This window comes from Ictidomys tridecemlineatus, chromosome 6 (genome assembly GCF_052094955.1).
Source record: "Ictidomys tridecemlineatus isolate mIctTri1 chromosome 6, mIctTri1.hap1, whole genome shotgun sequence".
In the NCBI taxonomy this organism is placed as follows: Eukaryota; Metazoa; Chordata; class Mammalia; order Rodentia; family Sciuridae; genus Ictidomys; species Ictidomys tridecemlineatus.
In genome coordinates this window covers 43,743,397-43,767,669 of record NC_135482.1, presented here as the reverse complement: position 1 = coordinate 43,767,669, position 24,273 = coordinate 43,743,397, and the positions used below count along the sequence as shown (strand labels likewise).

Sequence of the window (24,273 nt, the reverse complement as noted above, 5' to 3'; positions counted from 1 at the left end):
TTAATTGATATTCCATGTATATATAATATGTCAAAAATATACCCTACTGCTATGTATATCTAAAATAAACAAATTTTAAAAATGAAACATTCAGATTTAAAAGAATAAAAAGTTATTTGAGCCAGGCTAGTGGCGTACACCTATAATCCCAAAGGCTGAATGCTCTCTTTGATATGTGGATGCTAACCCATAAAAAAAGGGGAAGAGGGAAGAATAGATCAGTTCAGTGCCTCAAGGTTGCTGAGGTTACCTTTGAATTTGTGATCCTCCTGCCTCAGCTCACAGGCCATTGGGATTACAGGTGTGGTTTGGGACACTGAGGCAGGAGGATGGTGAGTTCAAATCCAGCCTCAGCAACTTAGGCCCTGAGCAACTCAGGAAGACCCTGTCTCCAAATAAAATATAAAAAAAAGTCTGGGGTTGTGGCTCAGTGGTTAAGTGCCCCTGGGTTTAATCCCTAGTACCAAAAAATTAAAAGAAAAAACAGTTATTTGAATACCTTACTAATGACTGGGAAGTCCAGTTTAGAAACTGTCACCCTTAGCTGGTTGTGGTGGCACACACCTGTAATCCCAATGGCCTGTGAGCTGAGGCAGGAGGATCACAAATTCAAAGGTAACCTCAGCAACCTTGAGGCACTAAGCAACTCAGACTCCATCTCATTAAAATACAAAATAGGGCTGGGGATGTAGCGCAAGTGGTTGAGTGTCCCTCAGTTCAATCCCCGATACCAAAACAAAAAAATAAATAATCATACTTTAATTTCCTTGGGGGACTTTAGGGTTTTTTTTTTTCCAAATGTGTCATAAATGGTACAGTGATATCTGCTATCTGGAAAAGTCTATTTTTGGGAATTGTTGCATCAAATCTATTAAGGAGTATTGCCTACGTGCTCTTTGGAAAGATTTTTTTAGGTTTCCAGAACTCTCACCTATATATGAGGTTACTAGTTTCAATGCAAACCCCCTAGCACAGAATTATCATTGTTTCCTTAATCTTTGCCATTTGGATTTTTAAAAGCCAGGGCGGGAAGGTAATCTTTTTAACTTATATGAATCTTGAAGGACATAGAAAACTATATCATCTATATAATCTTCCAGAGGAAAAGCATTTTGAAATAATAATGTCCTCTGTACCAGGTATTGTTTTAAACAATTTTCAAACATCAACTCATTTAATTCCCATAACAATCCTATGAAGTATTTACATTATTCATCTTTGTAGAGAACTGAGCTTGAAAAGTTAAATGATGGGAGGGGATATAGCTCAGTAGTGAAGCCTTGCTTAACGTTCACAGGGTGCTGCAAAACACACACACACACACACACACACACACTTGAATGATAAATGGAGATGATGATAAATATTTAGATTAACTAAAGATAGAACTCTAGAACTTGGGGAATTATTATTTGTGCTGTGATAGCAAAACTACAGCTTGTTGAGAAAATTCAATGAGATTTTCCAACAGAAGGAAAAAAAAAACAGGCAATTATCCTATGAAGTAATAGGAAAATTGAGCCATTGCCAATCAACAGCCTAGTATACTGATTGCTCACTGAGATTTTTATTTTTATCTAAAGTGATTGTCTGCAAGTTTCTCAAGTTTTTCACTTTCGAAATTTGCAAATCTAGTCAGACATCTTTAAGGAGGAGAAGGGCCAAGAGAAACCAGTCAGTGTCAAAATAATTATAGGTTGGGAGAATACACTATAAGAAGGAATAATGTTCAGCTCTTACAGATACTTTATTTGGAATGGTCCAGGTGAAATTGAAAAATATATATTTTAGATGCATATTTATTGACATCAAAGATATTCATGATGTATTAAATGAAAAGTAATTCAAAACCAGAATTGACAGTGTGATCCCATTTCAGTTTAAAAAAATATTTGTAGGCATATAGCCATAGGAAAAAGGATAAAGATATATGGAGGTGAGATTGTTGGTGTTTTAATATTTTCTTTTCGTATAACTGTATTTTTTACATTTTCTACAATGAATATTCTTGTTGCAATTTAATGCCATTACTTATTCAGAAAAGGGAGAGGGGAAGGAAAGTGGTCATTTGATTGTCACAGTGCAGTACAAAGGGGATACAGTGGTCTTTTTAATAAGTAACACTGAGTTTTTATGACTTCATACCACACAGGAAATCAATTCCAGATGAATATCAGGTTTAAATATGAAAGGTTAAGCAACACAAGTGTTTTGTTGAAAAATAGGGAACAACTTTGTAACCTTGGAGTATGAGAAAGATTTCTTAAATGAGACACAAAAGTGCTAACCACGAAGGTGAACTATGGTAAGATTAGTAATTTCTGTCCATCAAAACTCTTATTAAGAGTTAAAAAAAAAAAAAAAACAGCCAGGCACAGTGGTGCACACCTGTAATCCCAGCGGCTTGGAGGTTCAAAGCCAGCCTCAGCAGTGGTAAGATGGTAAACAACTCAATGAGACCATGTCTCTAAATAAAATACAAACAAAAAAAGTGGGGGTTGAGGATGTGCCTCAGTGGTTAAGCACCCCTGGGTTTAATCCCCAATACAAAAAGAAAAAAGGTTAAAAAAAAAAACAATCCAATGAATAGTAGAAAATATTTGCAGCATGTGTATCCAACACAAGATTCATATTCCAAATGTAAGTAAGTTTTTAAAGTCTGCAAATCCATAAGAGAAAACCATCAACACAGAAGAAAACCGGACAAAAATTAAAAAAAACAGAAAAGCCATTTTGTAAGGAGAGTATCCAAATGGCCAATAAATACTGGAAAATGTTTAACTGCTTTTAGTCATCAGGAAAATATAAATCAAAAACACATTGGATGGTTACCAGAATGGCTAAAATGAAATCAGAAAATACTAAATTGTTGGTGAACATGTACAGCTAGAACCCTTACACTTCTGCAGGTAATGGCAGTATCTATTAAACTTGAACATATACTACTCTTTGACCCACTGATTGCATGCCAAGAACATATACTCAAAAGAATATTTATTACCAGCTCTCTTCATAGTAATCTCAAATTGGAAAAACCAAATGCCTCAGAAGTCTCATAATATTTTTTTTTGCTATGATTATTGGTTTTAAAAGTCACAAGTCCAGACAGATTCAAATAATAGGGAAATATATTCCACCTCTTGATGGAAGGAGTAGCAAAGTTACATTGTCACAGAGAAAGGTGACAGAGGTGTGATGTATTGAGTGTCATTCTAAGGCTCTGCCATGTTGTTACTTCTTGGCTCCTAAACATCTATCTAAGCTCTTTCTGTTAGATAGTCTCACTTCTCAAGCAATGCTGTTGGAAGGATTCAAAACAACCTCATGATAGGGCTTTTCCGGGTTATCTAAATGCTCCATGCCTCCTTCTATGAAAAAGAACTAGTACTTTCTTTTCCACCCTATTGTTGAAATTAATGTAGAAGTTCTTCAAAGGAACTGTGTATAGAACACATAATGACGGTTCCCTAATAACATCCATATCCCAAATCTCAAAAAGAGTATTTACCTTACATGGCAAAGGGGACTTGTAGATGTGATAAAGGTTAAGAACCTTAACATGGAGAGATTATCTTGATTACCCAGATGGGCCCAAACTAGTTACATGAGTCCTTAAAAGCAGAGGCCCAGTCAGCAAGATGGTGGCCTAGGAATCTACACATTCACTTTCCACAGAGATACCCGTATACAGACCATAATACCTCTGTGGGAATACTAGAGACTGGTTGAGAAGCTATAGCACCACCTTATTTTAAAACTCAAGGGGAGGGACACAGGGTTGTGGCTCAGTGGTAGAGTGTTTGTCTCACACATGTGAGGCACTGGGTTCAATCCTCAGCACCACATAAAAATAAATAAACAAAATAAAGGTATTATGACCATCTACAATTAAAAAAATTTTTTTTTAAAGCTGGGGGTGGGGTGGCACTGAGAATATATTTCAATTGGTAGTTTGCCTTGCATGCACAAGGCCCTGGTTTCAATCCTCAGCACCATTTAAAAAAAAAAAAGAAAAGAAAACTCAAGGAGTGCCGGTGGAAAGGATACGAAGATTCTCAGGGTTTGGTATAGCAATTCAAACCCCTCCCCCTCATCACATAGATAGTGTGTAACTGGGAGGAAAATCTCTTGGAATGGAAACAAGTAGACCATGTGTCCAGCATTCTGGATTGTCTAGGAACTGCTTGAGTGACTGGTTTCTGTCTCATCTGACTTGGAATCGACAAACTTGCACTAGAGTTTAGAAGCCCTGGAAAATAGAGGCGAGTGCCACAGTTAAGCTACAGTTTTGAAGACAGGTGCTTGGAAAAGAAAGACATCAAATAAGATTTGAGAGGTCCTAGAACTTCTTGTGCTGTTCGGTGAAGGTTTTCCCCTTCACCAGGTTTCTTTTGAGATTGATATTACTTTCAGTTTAAAACAATGCTATTTCTTTAAGATGTTTTATTTAATTGTAATGATAAACACTAAGAAAATATCTGTAGAATAATTACAAAAGGAAATATGAAGGGAATCAAATCATTCACTGCAAAAAAAGAAAAAAAGGAAATGGGAAAGGAGAGATAAAAATGCTAATAGAAGAATACAGAAAACAAAATGACAATAGTAACTCCTTCCTTGTAAGTAATAACTTTGAATTTAAATGGATTAAACACAATTAAAAGACATATTGGCTTATCACATTAAAACAAAAGAGGATCCAACTATATATTCTTTATTAAAAAAACTTTTTATATCTCAGGACACACAAGCTGAAAGTATGGTACAAGATAATCCATACAAATAGTAACCAAAGAGAGGAATGATAACATTTGTCAAAATAGACTTTAAGTAAAAACATAAGACACAAAGATGGACATTGTATACTGACAAAAGGGCAGATGCTCCAAAAATAAAACAGTTTATGCACCAAACATAAAATTTACTAAATAGGTGAAGCAAGCCAGGTGTGGCTAGAATCCTAGCAGCTCAGGAGGCAGAGCAAGAGAATCACTAGTTGGAGGCCAGCTTTAGCAACTTAGCAAGAACCTATGCAATTCATTAGGACCCTATCTCAAAAACTAAGAAGAATTGGGACTGTGGCTCAGTGGTTAAGTGCCCCTGGGTTCAATTCCCAGTACCAAAAAAAAAAAAAGTGAAGCAAACTTTGACAGAATTGGAAGTAGAAACAAAAACACAATAGTAGGAGATTCAGTTCTCTGTTTTCAATAATAGAAAAACTAAACAGAAAATCAACAAGGAAATGGAAAATATGAATGATGTTATAGACCAATCAGACCTAATAGACGTATGCAGAACACTCCACCCCAACAAGAGCAGAATGTACCTTTTTTCCCAGTACACATAGAACATTAACCAGGATAATCCACATGTTAGGCCAAAAGACAAGTCTTGACAAACTAACAAAAACGGAAATAATATGAAGTATCTTTACTAATTATAATGGAATAAAACTAGAATCAAGAGCACAGAGAAAAATGGAAAATCCAAAAATGTGTGGAAATTAAGCAACACTAACAGCTACAAGGTCAAAGAAGTCACAAGGGAAATTAGAAAATACCTTGAGACAAAAGAAAATGGAAACACAATGTACCAAAACATGAGATGCAACAGAAGTAGTTCTAAAGAAAAAGTTCTTAGCTGTAAATGGGTACATTTTAAAGACCTCAAATTGCCAACCTAACTTCACACCCCAAGAAACTAGAAAAAGAACAAACTAAATTCAAAGGTAGCAGAAAAAAAGAGAATGATAAAGGTTAGAAGAGAGATAGGGACCAGAAAAACAATACAAAATGTCAACAAAAACAAGAGTTGTTTTTGTTTTTTTTTAAGAACAACAAAATTGAAAAACCCCTTATCTAGTTTTTTTTTAAAAAAGAGGATTCCTAAAATCATAAATGAAAGAACTAATGCCAAAGAAATAAAACAGAATTATAAAAAAACAGTATGAGCAATCATACACCTACCAATTGGATAATACAGAAGAAGTGGATCAACTTCTGGAAACCAACACTTCACCAAGGTTAAATCATGAAGAAATAGAAAATCTGAATAGACAAACAATGAATAAGAGGATTGAATCAGAATCAAAAACCTCACAGCAAAGAAAAATAAGTCTAGGACCAGATGGCCTCATTAGTGGAGTCTACCAAATATTTAAAGAAGGATTAATATTAATTATTCTCAAACTCTCAAAAAATTGAAGAGGGCCAGATGTGGTAGTACATACCTACAATTCCAGCAACTCAGGCAGCTGAGGAAGGAGGATAGCAAGTTGGAGGTCAGCCTTGACAACTTAGTGAGACCCTAGCTCAAAATAAAAATTAAAAAGGGTTGGGGGTGAACCTCAGTGATAGAGTGCCTCTGGGTTAAATTCCCAGTTCCACACCAAAAAATTAATAAATAAGAGGAGGCATTACTTCCAAGCTCAAACTGTGAGGCCATTATTATCCTGATACCATTAAGGCAAAGACACTACAAGAAAACTACACAACAATGACCAATGAATATGCAAAAACCTTGAACAAAATGCTATAAGACAATTCAATAGCACATGAATTCCTGTAATGCAAGGATATTTCATATATGAAAACCAGTCAATATCATACACCACTTTAATACAGCAAAGAACAAAACTACATAATTATCTGCAGAAAAGCATTTGACAAGATTTTAACACTCTGGGGCTGGGATTTGTAGCTCAGTGGTAGAGTGCTTACCTAACATCCATGAGGCACTGGGTTCAATCCTCAGCACCACATAAATATAAAATAAAGATATTGTGTCCACCTAAAACTAAAAAAAAATAAATATTAAAAAAAAAGATTTAACACTCTTTTATAATGAGACACTCAACAAACAAGGAATGGAAGAAAATCACCTGAACATAACAAAGACCATTGCTAAAAAGGCTGCAGCTTACATTACATTCAGCAGTGAAAAACTGAAAACTTTTCCTCTCAAATAAGGAATGAGACCAAGGTGGCCACTCAGATCATTTCTATTCAATATAATATAGAAGTCCTACCCAGAGCAATTGGGCAAGGAAAAAAAAAAAGTATCCAAATTAGAGAAGAAAATGTGCAATTATCTCTGTTTGCAATTAACAAGATCTTACATGTAGAAAACCATAGAGTTCACCACCACCCCCCCAAAAAAAATGTTAGAATTAATGAATTCATCAAAGTTGTCAGAGTTGTAGTATATAAAATCACAGTACAAAAATCAATTGCATTAACTAGATATGGTGGCACATGCCTATAAGTCCAGCCACTTGGAAGACTAAAGCAGGTTCATACATTTGAGGCCGGCCTCAGCAATTTAACAAGATCCTATCTCAAAATAAGAGCTTCAGATATAGCTCAGTGATAGAACACTCCTAGGTTAAATCTCCTGCACTACCAAAAAGAAAAAAAAAAAAAGGAAAAGGTGGTAAATTTTGTGTTTTTTGTTTTTAACCACAATTCACATAAATAAGCAAATGAAGCAGAAAACTTTCTCTTGCTGTAAACCAAAAAAAAGTGTGGGGGGATGTAACAACAGAAAAGGAATAAAAAAGATGCTGGGTTTTTTTTAATATTTATTTTTTAGTTGTAGTTGGACACAAAGGTATTATACCTTTATTTATTTTTTTTTTTAATTTATTTTTATGTGGTGCTGAAGATTGAACTCAGGGCCTCACACGTGCTAGGCTAGTACTCTCCCACAGAGCCACACCCAGCCCCAAGATGCTGGTTTTATTTATTTATTTATTTTTTAAAGAGAGAGACAACAAACAACAACATCTTTGTTTGTATGTGGTGCTGACAATCGGACAGGGGGGCCGCACACATGCCAGGCAAGCACACTACCACTTGTGCCATATCCCCAGCACCAAGAGATGCTGGTTTTAAAGAGGAGGAAAGAGGCCATGAACCAAGAAGTATGAGTGGCCTCAAGAAGCAGGGACAAGCAAACAGACATTCTTCTGTGTGGCCTCCAGAAAGGAAGGAACACAGCCTTGCTGCTACCTTGATTTTAGAACTTCTGACCTCTAGAACTGCTATTCTCTAGCTTCATGACCCTGTTTACTTAGCCTCTCTATATCTCGGGTTCTTTATCCATAAATTGGGGCCATTAAATAACACCTACCTCATGCAGGATCAAATGTCTTAAGTCATCTAATGTACCTCACATAGTCTCTGATTGTGTTAAGCCAGTAAATGTTAGTGTTACTATTTGACATGAGTTAAAGTGCCTTGCAGCTGCAGGGTACCTCTGCTCCTTTACATTTATTACTGTCACTAGTCTATAGGGGGTGAAAAGATCACTATTAAATGGAAATCAGCTGTGTTCACATACTTCATTTTGCAAAAAGTAAGAAAGATAAATTTTTTATAGCAAGCTGTATTACTGAAAACCTCATTCTTGAACTTTTGGGATCTTTTCTTCCTAATGAAACAGTGAGTGCCTACTTCTAGGTACAAGGCTTCTTATTCCTCTTTAGCCTTATGAACAGTTATTACCCTACACATGCCTCATGTATCCAGGTTATTTGGAATATTAACAGTCCCAGACTATGTGCTTTCCAATGTTATTCTGCACCATCCTATTAAATGGTTCTTGCTTCTGTTCTGGAAGAAAACTCACTGATGTCAGTGAGAAGAGAGAAAGAAATCCCACATGTAGAATTAGATCCTATAGTGATAGTGGTATGGTAAAATAACCCCTATGCCTAATTTCCAAATTTCCTTACTTTCACTTAATTCACACTCCCAGCCCACTTGCAAATGGTGAAATAACTCCTGTGCCCCATTTCCAAATTTCCTTTCCCTCACTTAATTATCATTCCCAGCCCATTTGCAAATACCCTTAGAGCTCCTAAAGGAAGAAACAGAAAGTAATACAAAAAGTTGGAAATCCCCTCTGAATGTGCAGATCACTTTGGTCCTTATTCGGCTTCCCTCTGGTAGAAGAAGGGAAACGTCAGCTGGTTTTTTAGAACACATGGTCATTGAGCCATCTTTGTGTCAGGCTTCTGTCCTACTTACCCTGAGCTGGATTGGTTTCATCAATTTTTACATAACTGATATGATAGATTAGAATGGGCTCTTGAATTTTTTTTTTTACCATCCACCCACCAACAACTGATTTTTGTCTTTCCACAGGCTGGCCTGTGTAACCAGGTTTGTTGAGGTGGCCTGACTCTTATGTGCAATTTATATGGCAGACTTCACAAAACATAAATCCTCTTAAAATTAGCATAGTAAAATTAAAGAGGAAATAAACTTTTACACAAAAGAATGGAAGCTAATTCCAGAAAACAAAGTCTGCTTTTAATTTTAGTTGACTTTTGGTGATGTGGTATATTTATTTTGTATTTTGGAATTTTTAAAATACAAAATAATTAGAATAACATAATGGGCACTGATAAATCCATGACCCATTTTCATCAATTATGGACATTCTGCCATTATATTGTATCTTTACTGCCACTTGTTCCCAATCCCCACTTAATTTTATCTTATATTTTGTGAAGTAAATATTTCTACATTTAAATCACAAATATTTTTAACTGTATAACTTTGACAGAAAATAGGCCTATCAAGCTATAGAAATTCCCTTTTGTCATTTCCTATCAGTTCCTTCCCTTTCCAGAGTTAATACTATAGTTTTGCTTATTCTAGAATATCATATAAATGGAAATACTCTACTCTTCTTTGGGGGGAGGGGTATCTGGCTTCCTTTTTTTTGTGTTATATCTGAGCTTTGTGCATATGGTTGCATGTACAAATAATTCATTTCTTATTATCTCCAAAAATATACTATTGCATGATGATATAAACAACCTCCAGGATGGATCTTGGTTTAGTCCCCTCCTGCACTGAATAAGGCTGGCCTGTGTTACCAATATGATATTGAAGAGATTACAGTGACTTCTGAGCCTACGCCATTAAAAAAAAGAAAAAGAAAAAAAAAGCCACATTACAGCTTTCATGTTCCTTTCTCATGGATCATTCATTCTGGGACATGACACACATCATGTCATCAGGGCATTTAACAGCAAAAAGGCTCATATGGGGAGAAATGGAGACTTCTTTATGCCAACAGCACCATGGGACTTGATCCTCAAGTCTCTGTCAAGCCTTCAACCTAGCAAAAATCTTTACTACAAATTCATGAGAGATTGATTCCAAGCCAGAATCACCCAGATAGGCTGCTCCTGAATTCCCGACCAACAGAAACTATGTAAGGTCTGTGATTTTCCTAAATGTCTTTGTCTGATTTGGCATTAGGGTAATGCTGGCTCAAACAGTGATTCAGGAAGTATTCTCTCTGCTTCTATTTTGTAACAGATTATGGAGAATTTATATCTTCTGTTTCTTAAATGCTTGGTAGAATGCACCAATGAACCTACCTGACTCTGTTGGTTTCTGTTTCGGGAGGTTTTTAATTATTGATTCAATTTTTACTTGATGATTTTATTCAGATTATCACTTTGTGTGATTTGGGGGAGACTGTATCTTCAAGGAATTGGTCCATTTGATATAAGTTATCAAATTGATGGGGTAGAGTTGTTGAAATTTCCTTATTGTCCTTTTAATGTCTGTAGGATCAATAACGATAATCAATAACAATAGCCCCTCTTTCCTTTCTGATATTAGTAGTATTTGCGTGTTTGCTTTATTTATTATTTTTCAGTTAGTCTGGCACTTGCTCCCTAGCTGATTCCAAGACTTGGGATCAAGTTTTGGTTTTGCTGATCTTCTATTCTTTCCTCTTTTCATTTTCACTGATTTCTGCTGATTTTTATTATTGATTTTCTATTTCTTACTTTAAATATAATTGTTCTTTTTTTCCCCTAGTTTTCTTAGATCATACATTTTTTTGGTAATGTATGAATTCAATGCTGTAAATTTCCCTCTAAGTACTGATTTCTCTAGAACCCCCAAATTTTTGACAGGTTATGTTTTTGTTACACTTAAAATGTTTTAAAGTTCTTTTGCAACTTCTCCTTTGACCCATATGCTATTTAGAACTATATTTAATCTCCAAGTATTTGAAGATTTTCTAGCTCTATATCTTATTGATTTCTAGCTTAATTCTATTGTGTTTAAGAGCACGCTTTGTATGTTATCTAGTTTTATAAATTTAAGCTGTGTTTATTCCCCAGATTGTGATCTTAGGGAATGTTCCATGTGAGCTTGAGAAGAATCTACATTCTGTTGTTATTTGATGAAGTGTTACATCAATGTCAATTAAGTTCATTGATTGATGGTTCTATTCAGTTCAATCTTCTCCTTATTGATTTTCTGTCTGCTGGCTCTGTCAATCACTGGTAGAGAGAATAAATTCAACTATAATATTGGATATATATATTTTTCCTTACAGTCCTATCACTTTTGACCCCACAAGTCTTTCAGCTCATTGATTGTTTTCTTAGCCATGTTTTGTCTACTGATGAGTCCACCAAATGTATTTTTTATTTGTTTTACTTTGCATTTTTTTCATTTCTAGCATTTTCTTTTGATTCTTTCTTTACCTTTCCATCTTTCTGCTTATATTACCCATCTGTTCTTCCATGTTGTTCACTTTTTCCATTAAAGCTCTTAGCTCATCAATCATTATTATTGGGCTGGGGATGTGGCTCAAGCGGTAGCGCGCTCGCCTGGCATGCGTGCGACCCGGGTTTGAACCTCAGCACCACATACCAACAAAGATGTTGTGTCCGCCGAGAACTAAAAAATAAATATTAAAAATTCTCTCTCTCTCTCTCCTCTTTCACTCTCTCTTTAAAAAAAAAAAAAAAAGGAAGCCCCTTAGCCCTAGAGGAACAGACTTCTTTCACTTTAAAAAAAAAAAAAAATCATTATTATTTTAAATTCTTGGTTTCATAATTCCAAAATCTCTACCATATCTGAACCTAAATATCTCTCTTTTCTCTCCCTCCCCTGTCCTCCCCTCTCCTCTCCTCTTCTCTCCTCTCTCTCTTTCAGGGCAGGGTCTTGCTTCATTGCCCCAGCTGACTCCACATTCCTGGGTTCAAATAATCCTTCCGCAGGTAATGAATTACAGTAGATGGGGTAGAGAGAAAAGATGGGAGGGGAGGGGAGGGGGGATAGTAGGGGATAGGAAAGGTAGCAGAATACAACAATTACTAATTGGGCATTATGTAAAATTGTGGATGTGTAACTGACGTGATTCTGCAATCTGCATTTGGGGTAAAATTGGGAGTTCATAATCTACTTCAATCTAGTGTATGAAATATGATATGTCAAGAGCTTTGTAATGTTGTGAACAACCAATAAAAAAAAATAAAAAATTTAAAAAAAAATAATAATAATTCTTCCGCAGACTCTTGAGTAGCTGGGACTATAGGTATGCATCACTAAGCCCAGCCATATCTAAGTGTAGTTCTGATGCTTATTTTATCTCTTCAGACTGGTTTTTATCTTATAACTTTTTGTTGAAAACCAAAGTCCCTGTTTCAGGTAATAAAAACTGAAGAAGATAAGCTTTTAGTGCTGTTTTAAGTTTATCTGGTAAAGACAAACTGTGTATTTACTCTGCTTTGCTGTGCTAAAAGAGGTATTTCCTCCAGTGTCTTGTTGTGGTTTTTTTGTTTTTTGTTTTTTGTTTTTTTGTTTTCTCCCCTATTGTCTTTGGGTTTTCCTAGAGTAAGAATTTAAGAGTAAATGCTGAGGCTTGCAATTCTTTTAGCTGTGCTCCTCTTAGGCAGGATCTCTGTTGATGTGGTGGTAAGGTATGGGAGGAAGAGAAGTATTCTATAATCCTACAATTAGGTCTCAGTCTTTTTGTGAATCTAAGTTGGATATTTCTCTTTCTACATGCCATAGGCTAGCGTGTGGCTAGAGTTGGGTATTTCCCCTCATTGTTCAGTTAGGCTTTGATAAAGCGCAGTTGGGTAGGCTCTGGTAAAATCATTTTCCTGGAGGGAAAACCTTGTTAAGGAGACCAGAAGGCTCTAGGTCTATTTCCAAATGGTTATATTTCCCTTCTTCATATAGAGACTTTTCTCTGATCTTCACAGTGAGAACATGGTATGGATTGTGGACATAAAGTTTGGGAAATTATTGTTACTCCCCTAACTTTGGGTCCTCTCAAAGTTTTTAATTCTCAAGCCAATCTACACTGAGCCTTCAGTAATTTATCAGTTACAGTTTCAAGTGTTCCAACTGATATTCTATCTGCTAGCTTCTGCTCCTGTGTTTTTCCTCCATGTGAGCTGTGAGTCTCTGTATCATCTGTCTCTATAGTTTTTATGGACAGCAGTTTGTCCTTTGACCTTTGTTCTCTAACAGATATAAGTAGAGCTCTTAATTTTCAGTTCTTTTTCCATGTTATGAGGTTGGAAATGACAACCTCCAAGCTCTTTCCATGTCAGATGGGATACTGGATATCACCAGGGTGGTTTTTAATCCTGATATCACTATTCATGAACTGTGGGCCTCATATTCTCATCTGTGAATAGTAATACCTACTTTGCAAACTTGCAAGTAAATGTAGGTTTTGTGTATGTAAATCTCTTGGTATGACATGATAATTCCATGAGTACAGGTAGCTTTATTATTGATTGATGGCATACTTTTTTGAGGAACTGGGCATGCTCCAAACAGTAATCTAATCTGGACTGAGAATTAGCAGTCTTTCCTGATAGTTAATCAAGACCTTTATTCACTTATAGTTTTACTTGAAAACCAAAACTGAGTTCAGTTTTTAATTCTTTCTATATGCATCCATTTTATATTGCTAGCAACACAATGCCACAAACTGGGTAAATTATAAAGAAAAGAGGTTTATTTTGATTCATAGTTCTGGAGGTCCCAGGTTAAGAGAATGCATCTAGGTATAGTTTTGTTGTTCTTTGTTTATTTATTTGTTTGTTTGTTTTTGCAGTGCTGGGCATTGAGCCCAGGGCCTTGTGCATGGTAGAAAAGTACTCTACCACTGAATTGTATCCCCAGGGGCTGTATCTAGGGATGGCCTTCTAGCTTCCAGAGTACCAAGACAGTGCAGAGCATCACATGGAGAGAGGCAGGACATACACGTGTATATGTGGGTCTCTTCAGGTCTTTCCTTCTAAGCTACTAGGATTCATTCATGGAGGCTCTACCCTGATGACCTTATCTACTCCTAATAACCTCCCAAAGCCCCACCCCACCCCATAACCATAGTCAGATTTAAGTTTCTACCCTCTTAACATCTTAAATTGGGATTAAATTTCAATATGTGAAGCCTTTGGGGACACAGTCAACTATATCTAACATTCACTTTACATTACTGTACAGTAAAAAAAAAATTCTGAATGATGACTGTATTAAGCCTTCATTCATTTCATATATCTGTGTTATTTCTTAATCTTCTTGTTTTATACCTGTAGTAGCAAATTATTTAGTGTTAGAAAGTTCACTAGACTGAGAAATAGAAGAAATGAGCTTGAGATCTAATTCCATAATTAATTAGGTGAATGATTTTGAGCTTCACTCTGATGTCCTCTCTTTAAGGTCTGCAAAGCAAAGCAAAAGAAGCTGTCTGAGGAAATTTACTTGCAGTGATTAATGTAAAAATAGATCAACAGGAAAACACTTAATTTTCTTTGGGATGGGGATGAAAGCAATGGTTCTTGATGTTGGCTGCAGAGTAGAATCATTAGGAGAGTTGTGAAAACTCCTATTGCCTTGTTTCCTCCTTTTTAAGTAGTCATCTAACTGGTCTAACATAAGGAAGGAGGATTTCTGAATGCTCCTCAGTGATTCAGATGTGCAACCAAGGTTGAAATCACTAGAAGGGACAGCTAAAAAGCTTGAAGTTTTAATAGTTTTTATTCTACCACAGTTGCATTCATTTTTAGAAGGAGTTTTTAAAAACAGCCAATATGCTTTCCAGGAACTTCTGTTCATGCTTCACAAAAGTAGACTTTTCTAGTTCTCACAACCCCACAAGAATTTTCTTATTATTTTAACCATTGGAAAGATAAGGAAATTGAGACATAGGGTTTGAATAACTTGCCCAAGGCCACATTGCTAGTAAACAGAAGAGCTGACATTTAAACTCAGGAGGTTTGGCTCCAAAGTCCTCTATTTTGTTACAAAACCTCTTGTTTGTTTGCTGAGTCATAAGGGAGGTAACAATCTGGCTGCTTTCAACATTGTCAGCACACAGGTAAAGAACTTCTTGTTATTTCAGGGTCTCCAAAAACCAAGTTTATGTCCTAATAAAGGAAAAAAGAAGGGAGGGAGGGAAAAAACTGTTTATATAGTAAGAGCAGAAAGAAAAGTCATAAAATAATCCTTCCCAAAAGAGAATTACATATCTTTAAAAATAAATGAAATTTAAGCACCATAAGGAAAAATCACTAGAAATATAAAATACATTAATCTCCCAACTAAATATGTTTACAGAAAATTTGGAAAAGATGTGATCACCACAGTGACTTAGAAGGAACTGCCTAAGACAGCCTGGGCTTCTTTCTCTCCTCTGAAAGCAAGATGTCCTTCAAGGCTTTTCGCAGTGAGTCATATTGTCCCTGAGGTATATAACATACAGTGGCTTCCCTTCAGGGTCCCTAAGCTCCAGAGCTAGGGAGGTACACAAGTTGAGACTCTGTCTGCCTCAGGCAGCTTCCTGAGCCATGGAAAACCAGTTCACAATGGAGCCTAGACTTCTTTTGTCCATTGCTGCCTAACTATAAGTAATTCATCTGCTTTTCATAACTTGTTGCGTTTTGAGAGTGTTTTTCTCTCACCAGACTCAGGCAATTGGTAAAACTACAGCTTAATGCACTGGAAGGAAGTATTTGGACTCCTGTTTTGGGTGGTAAGTATAGTAATGATCATTGCTATCTTCCACCTAGTAGGAGCCTCCTTTCTGCTTCACAGAATTCTCACAGAAAGCAAGGTCTAACCTCATAGAATACCTCCCAGTATCTGGATTATTGTGGAGAAGTCAGCCTGGAAGCCCAGGAACTGGGTGTGTTTTCTGGCTGCATGGAACAAGACAAAGAGAGTGGAAGAAAGGAATATGTACACAGTTCAGTTGGGGATTCATGTCTTGTTGGGTAGTTGTGTGATCAGTCCTTCTCTGGACAGATGGTTACTCAGATGGGCCCTGAGGCACAGGGAACAAAAAAGACGTCCTCAGATGGTTCCTGGGCACCTAAGAAGGAACTAATATGTGCAATGCAGGTCTTCATAGAAAGGGAGACTTACAGTTTTAGAGACAGGTATGGGCAAAAAAACTGGGAAGGGACTTGCTGTATTGTTATTTCAGATAGTTTTTGAGTAAGGATAGAACATTTGGCTGTTCTGAAATTAATGGCACTATTAGGAGTGGGATCAAAGTCTCCAGGTCACCACAGGAGGTCAGTGGCTCTTGGCTTCTGTAGATAATAGGGGAAGCCAGATGTGGTGGTGCATGCCTGTTATCCTAGCAACTTGAGAGGCTGAGGCAGGAATATGGCAAGTTCAAGACCAGCCTCAGTAACTTAGTGAGTCTCTGTCTCAAAATAAAAAATGAAAAGGGTTGGGGATGTGGCTCAGTAATTAAGTCCCCTGGGTTCTATTCCCAGAGGAAGGAAGGAAGGAAGGAAGGAAGGAAGGAAGGAAGGAAGGAAGGAAGGAAGGAGGGAGGGAGGGAAGGAGGGAGGGAGGGAGGAAGGAAAGAGAAAGAAAGAAAATTAAACCTATGATATTAGGAATTTCAGGGAAAACGTGGTAACTCAAGACACTTACGTTCCTGTGAGGTTTCTCTGTGGGTAAGCCCCTTTGAACTATATCAGGTGTTGCAGATGACTGGTTGCCATCACTGAGCACATTGTAGGCATTGACATTTTAGCTACCTGGGACACAGAACATCACCACCATCTAAAGGGACAGCCTTCTCACAGCTAAGAACTCAAGCCACAGCAGTGGTGTAAATACACTCCTGAGCACCTAAGCCACTTAAACTCCAATTTGTTTTTCAACAAAAGCAATGCTACATGCTAAATGGAGAATTAGAAATTATTCAGTTAATTCAAATCATTAGAGACAAAAATGTTACAATCTACCCTCTCACAAAATAAAAGGCCAGTTTGGCTGGTCAGAAAGAACTCTGAAGGAGTTGTAAGAGTAGCTCAGAGGCAGAGCATATGCTTAGCATGTGGGAAGCCCTAGGTTCAGTCCCCAGCACACACACACAAAACAAAACCCTTCAAGGTTTTGAGGTTTAGAAACTGAAATGGACTGTTAAAATCTGAATACCAAGGCCACTTGGACCAGAACTGCACCCTGTCTCACCATCCCCCGCAAAATTAGTGTCTTAGATATAGTCAAGCAAGAGTTTTTGACCTTGGCAGCAAGCACATAGGAATAAAAAGGAGACCCAGTGCTAATGCTAGAGACAGCATGTACCCTTCCCAGGCATTTCTTTGGCCCGCTTAGTCAATGTGACCGGCAGAGCTCCAATTTTGAATGGGACCTTCTGCAATAGCAGGCACTGGAAATTTTCAACAAGCCACATCCAGGCACCATTGCCTTTAAAACCTTGAGAGCCTGCCAGCCTGATGAAATTACCCATGCCCCCGAGTTTGTGTATGTTGATGGGGATCTGTGGCAACAGAATACTGTCAGTAGTGTTACTGAACACGTAGATCTTAGAAACCTAAGATGCTTGAGGTAGCCATCAAATATACCTCTTTTGAATGGCAACTCCTTGTTTATTATTGAAACCAAGCACCTTATGACCAGGCTGCCAAATGTAACACTGTAACCTGAACTGCCCCTTCTCATTTGGATGTTCACAAACCCCACCAATAAAATGGTACAGACTCAACAGAGCTCGGTTATCAAGTGGAAATGATACATTCAAGATTGAGCTCAGAAATGAAATAAATTAAATTATCATGTATGATTTTGTCAGAATGAACCCAACTATCATGTATAACTATAATTATTAATCAAAGCACAGGAAAAAAAAAAAAAGAGTGAAAGAGACCAGGGACCTATAGGCTCCATGAACAACTGGTTTGCTTACCAGAAGGAACCAAGCAATCCTCCAGGGATGATTTGGCTCCTCCTGTGGCCACTTGGAACCAAAGACTCAGAAATGCCTACTGACAGTGTGATATGGTTTTACTTATGACTGTAAAAACAACAAACAGATGGGAAACCTCTGGGCTGCAGATGCCAACTGGCCAATGTCTGGCCATCTTTTGACTGAGACTAAACATGAATATTCTGTCCAATGGGCCAAGCTAGGTGCAGTGAAAATGGCTATACACTACATCTCTTCCACCATATCTTGATACATTTTCACTAACATGTGGACAATTAACACCAGTCTAAGCCATCTGGTCAGAAGAATGGCAACTGAGTAAACTGGACTGTTAAAGGACCCTCTATATGATGACAGGGGCTATGGTAATAGCTTGTTACCTGGAAAGGACAAATATATGTCACTCATGTGGATGCTAAGACTGCCCTTGAGAAGAGCATAGGTCATATTTCAGATACTCTGTAGGACTTTAGTCTGACCAAAAGACATCCTTCACTGTCCCACTAATGCAGCAATGAGCACACTGTTGGGGATTATGATGGATTTTGCAGGCACCCTATCATCCTCAGACTGATGGAGTTATTGCACAATGGAAAAACTGACTCACAAAACAACTGAAGAAATGATGTCTTGATGTCTTGGTAGAAAGATGGTATCACTGGTATGGACACTAAACAATGTACTCCAACGCAAGGGAACAGCACCACAGTGCATGTTAGGAAACACTGAGATTGCAGGGAGAGAGGATGGAGGTAGACCAGGCAGCCCCTAATTAGGCGGCACCTGTGAAATCCCAATTCCAATGTTCCTAACATTTTCTCTTTAGAGTGAGAGTTGGGCTGGTTCATGGTGCTCTGACATAGTAATTCTAATCTGGTGACAGATACCTGCTTCCCAGGTATCACCCTTCTGTGGGATTCCATAAGGATGGGTGCTGTTATACATGTGAGGTTTCTATAGATTGTAACCTGTCTTTCTGGATTGGATGACTGAAGCCAGAGGTCTGGATCAAGCAGCAAGGATAACCTGCCTGAAGAGGTAGCAGCCTCAAGACAGAAACAGATTGGGTAGCTACATCAACTCATTCCAATCCTTATCTGATAAACAGAGAACATCAGAGATCCATAAGTGCTATGGGGGCACTAATCTGTAATGTGTTCTTTTTTTCAGAATGATAGTTGCAGAGGCCTGGAAGCATAACACCTTTGTTAGACTTTCTCAAGCTGTGGCCACCTTGGAAAATTTGACATTGTGTTGAATTTGTCATTCAAGACCTCATTCTGTCACCGACCAGAGTAACCTCCTTGTCCTGCTAGTGGTCAACTATGTCAGCATAGTGAACACAGTGGATCCTAAGCTGCTTTTATCCCTCTATGCCATCTTTAAGTAATAAACCTACTTACTATAACTTGTTGCATATTAGTGTGTTCTGTCTCACCAGACTAGTAGCTGGTAACACTGCAGCCAGGGTGCAATGACTGGATGTATTTAGATTCCTATCCTGGTGGTTGGAATAGTGATGGTCTTTGCTATCCTCTGTGCAGTGGGAAGCCTCCCTTGGGACTGGCTATTTGTGAACATGCTTCAGAGTAGATTAAAGACAGTAAAGGAAATTCTGGTGACAGATTTAGAAGAAAAAGAGGGGCAGGGCTGGAGAGAAAGTGCCTTTTTTTTTTGGTACCAGAGATTGAACCCAGGGGTGTTTACCCACTGAGCTACATCCCCAGCCCTTTTTTATTTTGTATTTTTGAGACAGGATCTCTCTATAATGCTTAGGACCTCGCTCAGTTGCTGAGTCTGGCTTTGAATTTGTGATCATCCTACCTCAACCTCCCAAGTCACTGGGATTACAGGAATGTGCCACCATACCTGGCAAAAGTGTTCATCCTTTTAGAGAATACATAATACTCACACTTCACGCTCGAGAGTGCCAGAGTGCGAGAGTATGAGATGACAGGAACAGATATAGTCTACGACTTTATCTAAGATATAGTCTAAGGCCTTTATCTTGGTTTAAATCTATATCTGTCTTAAATATAGTCTAAGGCCACAATTCCAGTGATCATCTTCCTCCAGCTATGCTCCAACTGCCTGCAATTACTACCTAGGAGTCCATTCAAATTATTAATCCATTAAATGGATTAATCCACTGATAGACAATGTTCCAACTCTCATAATCCAATCTTTTTTCTTCTGAATATTACTGCATTGCCTAACATATAACTTTGCAGGAGACTTACCTAGACCCAAACCATAACAATATATTATTAGGAACTGAAAGAAAGGCGATCCTTGTCATAAAGTGGCAAAGAACTTGGCCAAGGGGCTGGGGGTGTAGCTCAGTGGTACAATGCTTGCCTAGCATGCACAAGGCCCTGTATTCAATCTTCAGCAATGCAAAGAGGACTTGTCTGAGCTGTGTTCAAGTGTTTTGTAGAAGATACAAGTTGCCAATGAGAAAATTGAAGTATTTAGCTGGAGAATTTCTAAGCAAATTCTTGAAGGAATGGCTTGATTTCCTCGTATAGTAAAACATAGGAAAAGAAAGAATTGGGGAAGGAATTTTTAAGCAAAAAGAGTGGGGAAAACTTAGAGTTGAAAAAAAACTTTAGCATGTCTGTATTGAAAAGAAATGAGAAACCATGTTTTAAAGAGAACATCAATGGTGTGGCTAGATTATCACTCAATAATGAGTTAGTAGGAGAATATAAGCAGGAAACACTGGGGCTGGGGACATAGCTCAGTTGGTAGAGTTATTGCCTTGCATACATAAGGCCCTGGGTTCAATCTCGAGCACCACCAAAAAAAAAAAAAAAAAAAGCAAAAAGCAAAAACACTACCAGTTCATTGCCAACTGAAGGGGATGAAGAGGTGATAAAATGAAAGAAGTCTGCTGGCATATAAATGCAGAATGGAGCCCTTCATAGAGGCTTGTGAGAGAGGTCCTAACAGAAAGCAGTAGGCATCTAGGTGCAGTAATGCATCCTGTAATCCTGGCTATTAGGGAGGCTGAGGCAGGAGGCTTGCAAGTTCGAGACCAGCTTTTGCAATTTAGTGAGACCCTATCTCAAAATAAAAAAAATGAAAAGGTGGGCCTGGGGCTATAGATCAGTGGTAGAGCGCTTGCCTCTAACTTGTGAGGGACTAGGTTTGATCCTTGGCACCCCATAAAAATAAATAAATAAAGATATTGTGTCCATATACAACTAAAAAAATATTTTTTAAAAAATGAAAAGGGCTGGGGAGTAGCTCAGTGGTACAGTGCCCTGGGTTCAATCCCCAGTACTGGGGCAGGGTGAGGGGCTCGGGAATTAGACCTGAGAAGTGGGAAGAAACAGCATTAAAAAATGGCAGTTCTGGGGCTGGGGTTGTGGCTCAGCAGTAGAGCACTCGCCTAGCATGTTTGAGGACCTGGGTTCGATCCTCAGCACCACATAAAAATAAATAAAGTAAAGGTATGTGTCCAACAGCAACTAAAAAATAAATATTAAAAAATGGCAATTCTTCCAAAAATAATATATTATCATTCCAATTATGTCTTTTTCAGAATTGGTTATAAGAACCCTAACATTTGTATGGAAGGTTAAATGCTAAAGAATAGCCAAGAAAATGTTGAAAAATAAGAGTGAAGATGTGGAATTTGTGCTATTAGAATTGGAATACAAATAGTCCATCAATTTATATGATACTATAATAGAGAAAGATAAAAAGGGCAATGATCTAGTATAGAGAAAACCCTTTTATCTATATATAGGAATTCAAAATATGAAAAAGGATGATAGTTTAATGGAGGAGAGGAAGAAGAAGAGTTACTTTTAAAATGGTGTGACAAAAATGGTTACCAATCTGAAAGAAAATAAATCTTAACCAATTGTTTACAATATTCACAATAGAATAAATTTTGAAAAATTTTTATTTTTTATTCTAATTTGTTATATGACAATGGAATGGACTACAATTCATATTACAAATAGCACAATTTTTCATATCTCTGATTGTGTACAAAGTATATTCACACCATTCGAGTCTTCATATATGTATTTAGGGTAATGATATCCATCTCATTCCACCATTTTTTTTACCCCCATGTCCCCTCCCTTCCCCTCCTATCCCTTTGCCCTATCTAGAGTTTGTCTAATCCTCTCATGCTCCTCCTTCAAACCCCACTATAAATCAGTCTCCTTATATCAGAGAAAACATTCGGCATTTGTTTTTTGGGGATTGACTAACTTCACTTAGCATAATATTCTCCAACTCCATCCATTTACCTGCAAATGCCATGATTTTATTCTCTTTTATTGCTGAGTAATATCCCACTGTGTATATATACCACATTTTCTTTATCCATTCATCTACTGAAGGACATGTAGGTAGGTTCCACAGTTTAGCTATTGTGAATTTTGCTGCTATAAATGCTGATGTGGCTGCGTCCCTGTAGTATGCTGTTTTTAAGTCCTTTGGGTATAGACCAAGGAGTGGGATAGCCGGGTCAAATGGTGGTTCTATTCCCAGCTTTGGAATATTTTTGTTTTCTAAATTTTGCAAGAAAATAAGAGATTATATGTACAATGTAGAAATGGGAAAGACTTAACTACAAATGGAAACTGAAACATAAGAGAAATGATAAACATTTGAATTTTTAAATAACAAAAACAAAACCTTTTTGTATAGTGAAATTTCAGAGTCAGCTTGTCAATTTACAAAAAGTCTGTTGTAATTTTGACTGAGATTGCACTTAATCATTGTAGAAATTTGCAAAACATTGACAGCTTAATGATATTCAGTTTTTTGACCCATAGACATTGTGTATTTCACTGTTTACATGTTTTTTGACCTCTTAGAAATACTTTGTAGTTTTCAACAAACAGTTCTTGATCATATTTTGTTAAGTGTTCTATATATTTTATTTCATTTTTGATACTGTAATAAATTACATTGTTTTCTAATTTCAATTTCCAAATTTTGTTAGTATAAAGAAATGTAATTCATTTTTGCCCTTAAAATTTTTGTTTGTGACTTGCTAAATTCACTTTGTAGTTCTAATCACTTAGTAGTTCTAGTAGTTTCTAGTAGCTAGGAGATTTCTTAGAATTTTCTATCGTGTCTAGTCTATTTCTTCCTTTCCAATCTTCTTGCCTTTTATTTCTTCTTATTGTTTCACTATAATGTCCAGTACCTCCAGTACAATGTTGAGTAGAATTGATGAGAGCAAACATCCTTGCTTTGTTTCTGATTTTTTTTAAGTTGTAGATGGATACAGTATCTTTATTTTATTTATTTATTGTATGTGGTGTGGAGGCTCAAACCCACTGCCTCACGCATGCAAGGCAAGTACTCAACCACTGAGCCACAGCCCCTGCCCTGTTTCTGATCTTAGAAGGAAAATGTTCACTCTTCACCATTCACCATTACCATATTAGATGTTCATTGATTTTTTTTTTTTCCCCCACTTACCAAGGATTTAAACCAGGCCTCACTCACACTAGGCAAGTACTCTACCACTGCCCCAGCCCACCTACCTTTTTTTGAGACAGGGCCACTCTAAGTTACCATGGCTGGCCTCAAATTTGTGATCCTTCTGCCCCAGCCTCCCAAGTCATTGGGATTATAGAAATGCACCGCACATAGATGTTCTATAACAGACTGAAGAAGTTCCCATCTGTTCATAGTTTGCTGAGAGTTTTAATCATGAATGTGTTCAACTTTGCTTCTTTTCTAAATCTTTTGAGTTGATAAAATTGTTTTTCTCCTTTGTTGGTATAGTGAATTTCATTCTCTGATTTTTATTTATTTTTTAGTTGTAGATAGACACAGTATCTTTTTTTTTTTTTAAAGAGAGAGTGAGAGAGAGGGGGACAGAAAGAGAGAGAGAATTATTTATTTATTTTTTCTTAGTTCTCGGCGGACACAACATCTTCGTTTGTATGTGGTGCTGAGGATTGAACCCGGGCCGCACGCATGCTAGGCGAGCGCACTACCGCTTGAGCCACATCCCCAGCCCAACACAGTACCATTATTTACTTATTTTTATGTGGTGCTGAGGATTGAACCCAGTGCCTCGTACATTCGAGGCAGGCACTCTACCACTGAGTTACAGCCCCAGCCCTCATTCTCTGGTTTTTTAAATTTTAAATTCACTTTGCATTACTAGGATGAACTGTACTTAATCTACTTATTTGATTTTATTTGCCAATTTAAAAATTATTTTTGAGTCTAGGGTTATGAGGGATATTGATCTAT

At 37.3% G+C, this 24,273-nt stretch overlaps 1 protein-coding gene across 6 annotated transcripts in view; it reads left to right on the top strand.

Moving 5' to 3' along the window:
• The window catches only part of Tmem19 (transmembrane protein 19), a 44,599-nt gene extending 25,158 nt beyond the window's left edge, over positions 1 to 19,441 (top strand). The window contains exons 8-12 of one of the 6 annotated variants that reach the window (XR_013440451.1): positions 11,976 to 12,040; positions 15,402 to 15,510; positions 15,749 to 15,816; positions 19,029 to 19,100; positions 19,204 to 19,441. The gene's annotated coding sequence lies outside the window, so the exon portion shown is untranslated. Of the gene's footprint in view, positions 1 to 11,975; positions 12,041 to 15,401; positions 15,817 to 19,028; positions 19,101 to 19,203 lie in introns of all 6 variants that reach the window. The other 5 variants (XR_013440448.1, XR_013440449.1, XR_013440450.1 and 2 more) reach the window with 5 other exon arrangements.
• Positions 19,442 to 24,273: the final 4,832 nt, after the last annotated feature.